We start from the raw sequence: 7,364 nt of genomic DNA, 5'->3' as shown, positions 1-7,364 counted from the left end.
GTGTAACACTAACCGCCTGCCATGGTGGGCTCTGCTTTCCACATGACAGCCTCCAACAGGAGAAAGCCACCTTTCATGCCAGCTTGTATGGAAGGATCGCCTCTCCCACCCAAAAAAAGCCCCGACTTATGTGTAATCGACCCCCTTCGTTCAGACATTCGCCCCATCGGTTCCCAATTTCTCATCCTCCCCACCCCCCCCATCTCTACTGCCAGGTCTGCTGGACCCTTCACCCCCGGAGCGCTGCCCCGAGACGTGGGTCATGGATGGGGACAGCTGGTGGACCTCCCAGAATCATTCTTATGAGGGACTCTGTTCCCAGGTAACACATCTGGCCTGTTGTCGTGTAGGGATCACACTGCATTAAAACCACTCGAGCTGCGTGCTTTCAGTGCATGCAAATCACACACACATAACATTTCACTGACTACCCTTGTGCTTACTTGTGTTGATTAAATGTGCACGTGTATACTTCAAATGTTAAAAGTAAACTTAAAAAAAATTACTTGCAGATGATATTAATAAAAAAATACGTTTCATTTTTTTTAAAGTGCACTTCATGTCATTGAACTTTGAATAATATTTTAACGGAGCAGACATATTTTGATGTGTTAATTAATTACACTAAAGCACATGTAAAGTACTTGATGTTTATTTTAACTGTACACTGTAAAAAATTATATGATCAATAAGTTATGACAACATATGTTTTTACATTGCTTTAACTCATCAAAATAAGTTAAGCAATTTTTTACCTTTTTACAAGATTCAACTAATTTAAGTCAGTTTAATATAATTTAAGTTGAAATGACTTAAACATTCAAGTTGATTGTACTTTTTTTAACAGTGTAGTGTTTAAAGTTAATAACATGTAAAGCTAACACAAAATTTAAATGCACTAAATTGCAACTTCATCATTCATCATACAGATATATTAAAATACATGAATGTTTAATTAGAAATTACATTAAAGCATATTTAATTTGACCGAAAATGCTTGTTGACAGCAGTATACTTTAAGGATATTAAAAAAGACAATAGAAGTAATAATGAAATGACATATTAAGATGTACTAATTAAGTGTGTCAAAAAAGCACTAATTGCATTTAATAGAAAATGTAATTATAATGCAATTTTATTTAATTAAAATAACGTGCATTTAAGAGTCTGAAAACATTACATTCAGTTTGCTTTATTATTGTATATTAAGTACTTATTTTAAACATATATACTAAAGTGCACTTCTTTTTCACAAGGGTATAATCATATTGTATTATTTTAGGCTTGCAAACATGGTTTTCATTCAGTGTGGAGGCTAGATTGTTTTCTGAAGAAATCGTGAGTGGTGATGCCAGGGTTTTGCTGGTTCTCTGACTATTTTTTTTTTGCTTATTAGTTTCTATGATATTCAGAGGCAAGTTTTATCATCCAGTGATCAGCTTAAATGCTTAGAAAAGTAACCGCACACCTCAAGCACATGCAAGCTTCAGGATGAGTTATGACAAAATGTTATAGTTTAGGGCTTTGTTCAAATCACTAACCCTAAGTATATGCGATTCAATGGAGCTTAAGTTGTATTTATCCATTTGAAATTGAGTTTGACTTGGATTTAAAATCCTCAAGACTTGAAAAACAGCCTTGCACAATGAAAGCACAACCCAGGAACAATAAGTAGTTTATTCAGTTCTTGAACTTTTAACCTTGAGACACGGTAAGCTGCATATGCTAACATTCACAACTCCCATTGTTGAGGACACTCTCTGAATGATATATGACTTCATCAAAGAAACCTGTTGAAAAATGTCCTGCTTCTTTGCCCTGCGGTGTGTTAGCATGTGTAAACGCGCCCGACAGGCAGACAGGAGGAACGGTTCAGCTTATTCAAGACACCTAATTTGTTTAGATTGTATACGATCCAAGTTTTTCAGTCGCCACCTTTGGAAATTGATTATGAGAAAGCAAATCTCTCAGTCACATGTTGATTGATGTCGAGACTGTGGTGTTGAGTTCTGTTGTTCTAGCCTGTCGACTGCTTGAGCCGTTAATACAATTAGTGTTATCAAAAAAGAAATCTCGATATAAGCATTATTTATATTGGGGCTGAAAGGTAAACAGTGTATGTGTGCGATGGTAGAAACGTCCAAGTTTCCAATGCTTGGGTGCTATCAGCCAGTCGGCGCTGTAATGATGTTATTTTCATATCAAACTTCAAACATCAAACTTTATTTGTTTGATGAATAATGTTATTTTTTGGTTTGCATCCATCAAGTTCCAAATTAAGCACCTTTTAATATGCAAGTATTTAAATCACTGGATTACAGCAGCTGGAACACACACACACACACACACACACACACACTATTTATCCCCTTACACAAACCCTACCCATCACCAGAACTTTCTGCATTTTTACATTTTTAGAAAAGCCTTTAATTAATTTATTTTTCATTCAAGTTTTACAAATCAGGACGTCCCTAAAGGAAGGTTTTTGGAGATTTTGTCAGGTTTTGGTCACTTCTGGGTACAAATGTGTCCCCAAAATATAGTTAAGTATGTACACACTCCATGACAGTGATATATGTGATGCTCATGTCTGCCAGCAAGTGTGTGTGTGTGTGTGTGTGTGTGTGTGTGTGTGTGTGTGTGTGTGTGTCTCTAAGATATAAGATAAGGACTAAAGGTTGGCAATAGCTGAAGAACCAGCTGCTGTTTGGTGAAAGAATGAGACTGTAGGGAAAAGGAGGGGTTTGGATGACCGTGTGTGTGTGTGTGTGTGTGTGTGTTTCCGATTGAAAGGAAACTGCAAAACTGTGTTGCTTCCTACTCACATACATTAACATGCAAAATCTCTCCATGCACACAATATTTTGTCATTTGTAATTATTACCATTGCTTATAATTTTGGTTAATGATAACTAGATGATGTGGAATCCCACATTGATGAATATACCCGAGTACAGACCAGAATATCAGGGACTTTTCACTTGAGCATGAAGCAACCACCTAGCAACCACCCAGATGATAGCAGCTTCATAGCAACACCCGAGCATCATGGCAGTGCTCACGTTTACTTCAGACAATGCCAAAATCATTCATGTTTCCTGCACCTCATGACCAATGAATTTCTGTAACTTGTTGTTCATTATTACTAAACGACTTTAAAAAACAATCATACTAGTTCATAGAGTTCACAGAGAGATTTCGAATTAAATATTTTACAGCAAAACAAACATTTAAAATATTTTTTTTTCCAATCACAATTCTAAAATTCTCTGATATTTCCATGTTCTCCTTCACTGCGAAGAGCCAAATATGATGAACAGTCAGTGATTAAACCTTCAGGAGTAACGCCAATCCCCCTAAAACACTCAACATGTGACCACAGCAGTTCTGAGTTGTACAAAAGGAGGTTTGGTTGTAATGAAAGACGTTTGGTCTGATCAAAGCGAGGGTTTATGTGAAGTCGGGCCCGCAACTCTTCTACTCAAACGTTCCTGTATACATTTTAGAAAAAAGGCTGACTAGAAATTTAGCATTAAAATTCTGAGTATGAGCAACACTTTTATGTGATGTTGAGGTATATTAAGACTGTTGCACTGTTTAATCCTGCTGCTTTTCCTATATTTGCATTATAGGTTTTGCTCTTTATCCTGAGAATTAAATTCCTCCGAGCCACAGTTGCGACTGTGATGATGTGGCAAAGTGTTAACGGCGACAGCGGCTTTTCACTAGCGCTCACGTTCAGCTGCACAAGACTCACGAGACTCCGGGAACACCTCTGTGGGCGCTAGCTAAATATTTTGCTCATTACGGCCGAGGTTATCTTCCATCTGGAAGCAGAGGATCGGTTGACAATTCAAAGCAGAAGCAGAGTTCAAGGCCTCCAAACCGAGGGGTTAACGCCGGCCGGCCCCGTAATGAAACGAGCGCCGATAAACTCAGGAAGAGCCTCGCTTCCTATGAAAATATTTATCATTCCAGAAACCTTTGGCTACAGAGGACTTTAGGAATTAATTTGTGTTTTCTTAGAAGGGGGTGCTCAGGATGGGGAACTCAGGCCTCGCTTTCGACCAGGAATTGTGCAGCTTATTCACAATTTATTAGAGTTACTAATCAGAACCATGACGGGCTCAGAATGAGTCCTGGTGTTATTATACACTCAAAACCAGAGCGCTAAATCAAACTTGCCCCTGTGCACGTGACCTTAGATGCGTGCGTCCAACATTTTTCCAACAGTATTGGTGTGGATAAAAGAATGGGTGCTTTTAAGTCTGATTTCAAACCAATTCAACCGAGCGTGATTATTAAAACGCAAAAGGATTGGTTTTAATTCATAAAAATATCTGCCGTCTATTGCATGCATGCTCTCCAAATCCACATCGTGATACTGAGAATACGAAATCTGACTCCATGTTCAAAGCATCGAATGAAAAGAGAGAGGGGTTCATTTTCACTCGGCCCATTTTTGGATAGGTTTGAGTTTGGTTCTTTTAAAGGCGAATCAAGTGTGAACAGATTAGAGAGTCAGCAGCGGGAGACCAAATTTAATATCAATAATTTAATAATTAAATGCTAATTAGATTTTTTTTTTGTCTAAGAAACAGCAGTGAGAGATAGTGAATGCTCATCATATTCACAATATAAGTTGCCAAAGACAAGCATAGTTACATTCTGTGCATACACTATGTTTTATAATGATATATTATTCAGTTTATCGTAGTCATGTTAGAAAAACTGAATCCAGAGTTGACGTGCAGGAGTCAATATTTCTTGGACTTGTTACGGCGGTGGTAGAATCATACAGTTGAGAAAGTTTAGGATCAGTTTTACATCAGGTTTTGGATCTCAGAATCCGGTACAGGGTCACTTTAACTTTACTGCAGATCTGGATGGGTAATCACTGGGAATTGTGCAATAGTGACCTGTGTTCTCGTGAAAATGTGTTGAGCAGGGGGTTGTGAGAGCTTCTCGAGGAGGATAAATGCTTCTCTTTGAAACACGCTTAGCAAGGCACCCTAAAATGATCTTATTAGCTTCCCGACTTTAAACCTCACCTCAGCCATTTCAGAGTAATCGACTAGCGTGACGTGACGTCCGCCATTGTTTTATTTCAAACAGCCACATTTCTGCTCGCATTAATAGACACGTATGCACAAACTAAGACTACTCGGTGTTTAAATTATGCGGATCAATTAAATGAAGAATTACACCGATGTTTAGATATGAAAATTAAAGTATTTTGTTCAAGATCCTTCTGTTAAGAAGAAAGCTCTCAAGTTTCGTTGGTCTTTAATAATAGAGAGGGCCTTTTTCTTTCAGAAACTGTCCTGCGTTATAAATGCCAGGTATTGTCAAACTGAAGCAGCATTTCACAGCAAGAGAATACATTAGCTTCCCAAGATATAAGCAAATATATGAACAATATTCATTACACTTTCATATTTATTTTACCAGATACTGTAATGTTTTTTTTTTTTTATGGGAAAAGTGTCTTATATGACAATATTTGATGGTATTATATATTTGCTTCATAGGATAGGGATGTTTTTGTTATCCACCATTATTTTTTGTGTCTCACTATAAAAACTTACAAATTATAAATATAACCATATCTGATTTGAAGCACTTATGCCTTCATGCTGAGTAGGCTGAATGACCTACACACTCATCTTTAATTGTACTCAGATTATTAAATTGTGTTTGTGTAAAGGGTTCTGTTTGTAAATCGAGATTATTATTCTGTGTTTAGATGCTTGGTGCTGATCTCCGTATAGCAACTCAAATATAGCCTACTTTTTGTTATGGCGGAAAGTTCTGAAACTAAAAAACATTTAAGATCCTAGTCTTCATTTTTCAAGTGTGTGGGACACCTTTAATATGTTCATGTCAACTCAAATCAAACAAGCATTATCTAAATGATCATATCTTTATGCGAAACTATAAAATATGAATAAAAATAATGACACATTTAGTGTATTGTACACTGCATACAATACACTAAATCTAGTCCTGTATTTTCTTTTGTCTGTAGCTGCACTCTTTTAAAAATATGGTTATTGGGATCGTGAGTTGCTCTTGTTCTATATACATTTAATATTGTTTCATTATAAGTTCTTCAGATCTGTGTTTTGGTTTCCTTAAAGCAATGAAGGGGGAAAACTTGTTCTCTTAAGACATATGACTGTAACATTTTTTTAATCAGATATCTGGATCTTTATGTTAAGTTAACAAACGCGTCCTCATGCGATCCTGCTTTTTCTCTTCGTTTGTATAATGTTTTCTGATAACCGATAGTAGGCCTATGTCTATTACACAGACAGGAAATATTATCGGGTTGTTATCGACAGTAATACAACACAAAATAAGACAATATCAGTAAGTAAATGATGCACTCACCATATCTGGAGCAAAGCAAAAAGAGAAATCAGCTGTAAGTTCAGCAAAGTTTCCTCTCCATCCTGCGTGAAGTGTGTTGATCAACGCGCAAACACACGGATATAATGACGCATCCCGACGCGGTTACACTCGAAGCTTTCAATCGCAAATCAACCGGTTACGAGCGTGTGTTCGCGAGCTCTGCGGTGTGTGTCTCGCTCCCTGCGTGTGTGGCGCACTCAAGTGCACTAATGTGAAGAAACGTTCAATAAATGAGCGACCTGAAGTTCCTCCTCCTCCTGCATGTCCTCAACACGCGCGTGTAGCTTCACCACAGCGAGACCATCCTCCTCTCTCTCTCCCTGTGTGTGTGTGTGTGCGCGCGCGCTATTTTATTTAAATGTTGCAACCTCACAAATATAGTGAAACGTAGAAAACAGACGTAAAATTAAATTTTGAATGACTTATAATTCAGCCTTATTTTTTTATGTTTTTCTGCAAAAAGTGAATCAGAATCTACAACGAACCACAGTTTAATAAACATAAATCACGTCTTAATCAAAATGTAAAAATACAGAAAGGATTGTGTTGAAGTGTAGGGGGAAGAAAATATTAGCTCTGTATAAAATCAATAGGAAGGTCCATGATAGGAAAAACAAGTGTGTATTTGTGAAGGAGATACAACTCCATAAATGTCAGAACGTTGTGTTCCAGAGAAAGTTGCAGATGATCACATTTAAAAGTTGACAATTTAGTCCTTATGATGGCAGTGTTCATTGTGCATTTCAGGTAATCTATGACTACACAAATTAGTGGTGTTACAAAGTCAAATACAGTGCATGCATTTTATCCAATAATAAAAAATAACTGGATAAACATGCTGACATCTGTTTTTCTTTTGTTAAGTTCCCTTTTACAGAGAGCAGTAAAGCGATATATCATCTCAATCATAAATAAATCAATCATATCCTTAGAAACATTTACATTAC

The 7,364-nt window shown here is 37.0% G+C and overlaps 1 protein-coding gene across 3 annotated transcripts in view; it reads right to left on the bottom strand.

Annotated features, from left to right (window-relative positions):
* eya2 (EYA transcriptional coactivator and phosphatase 2) overlaps positions 1–6,747 on the bottom strand; it is a 45,913-nt gene extending 39,166 nt beyond the window's left edge. For 2 of the 3 annotated variants that reach the window (XM_079627190.1, XM_079627189.1), the window contains exon 1: positions 6,397–6,535. The gene's annotated coding sequence lies outside the window, so the exon portion shown is untranslated. Of the gene's footprint in view, positions 1–6,396 lie in introns of all 3 variants that reach the window. The other variant, XM_079627188.1, reaches the window with a different exon arrangement.
* Between the last annotated feature and the right edge of the window lie 617 nt (positions 6,748–7,364).

This window comes from Phoxinus phoxinus, assembly GCF_949152265.1.
Source record: "Phoxinus phoxinus genome assembly, chromosome: 11".
NCBI classification, from domain to species: Eukaryota; Metazoa; Chordata; class Actinopteri; order Cypriniformes; family Leuciscidae; genus Phoxinus; species Phoxinus phoxinus.
This window is presented reverse-complemented; position numbering and strand designations above follow the sequence as displayed.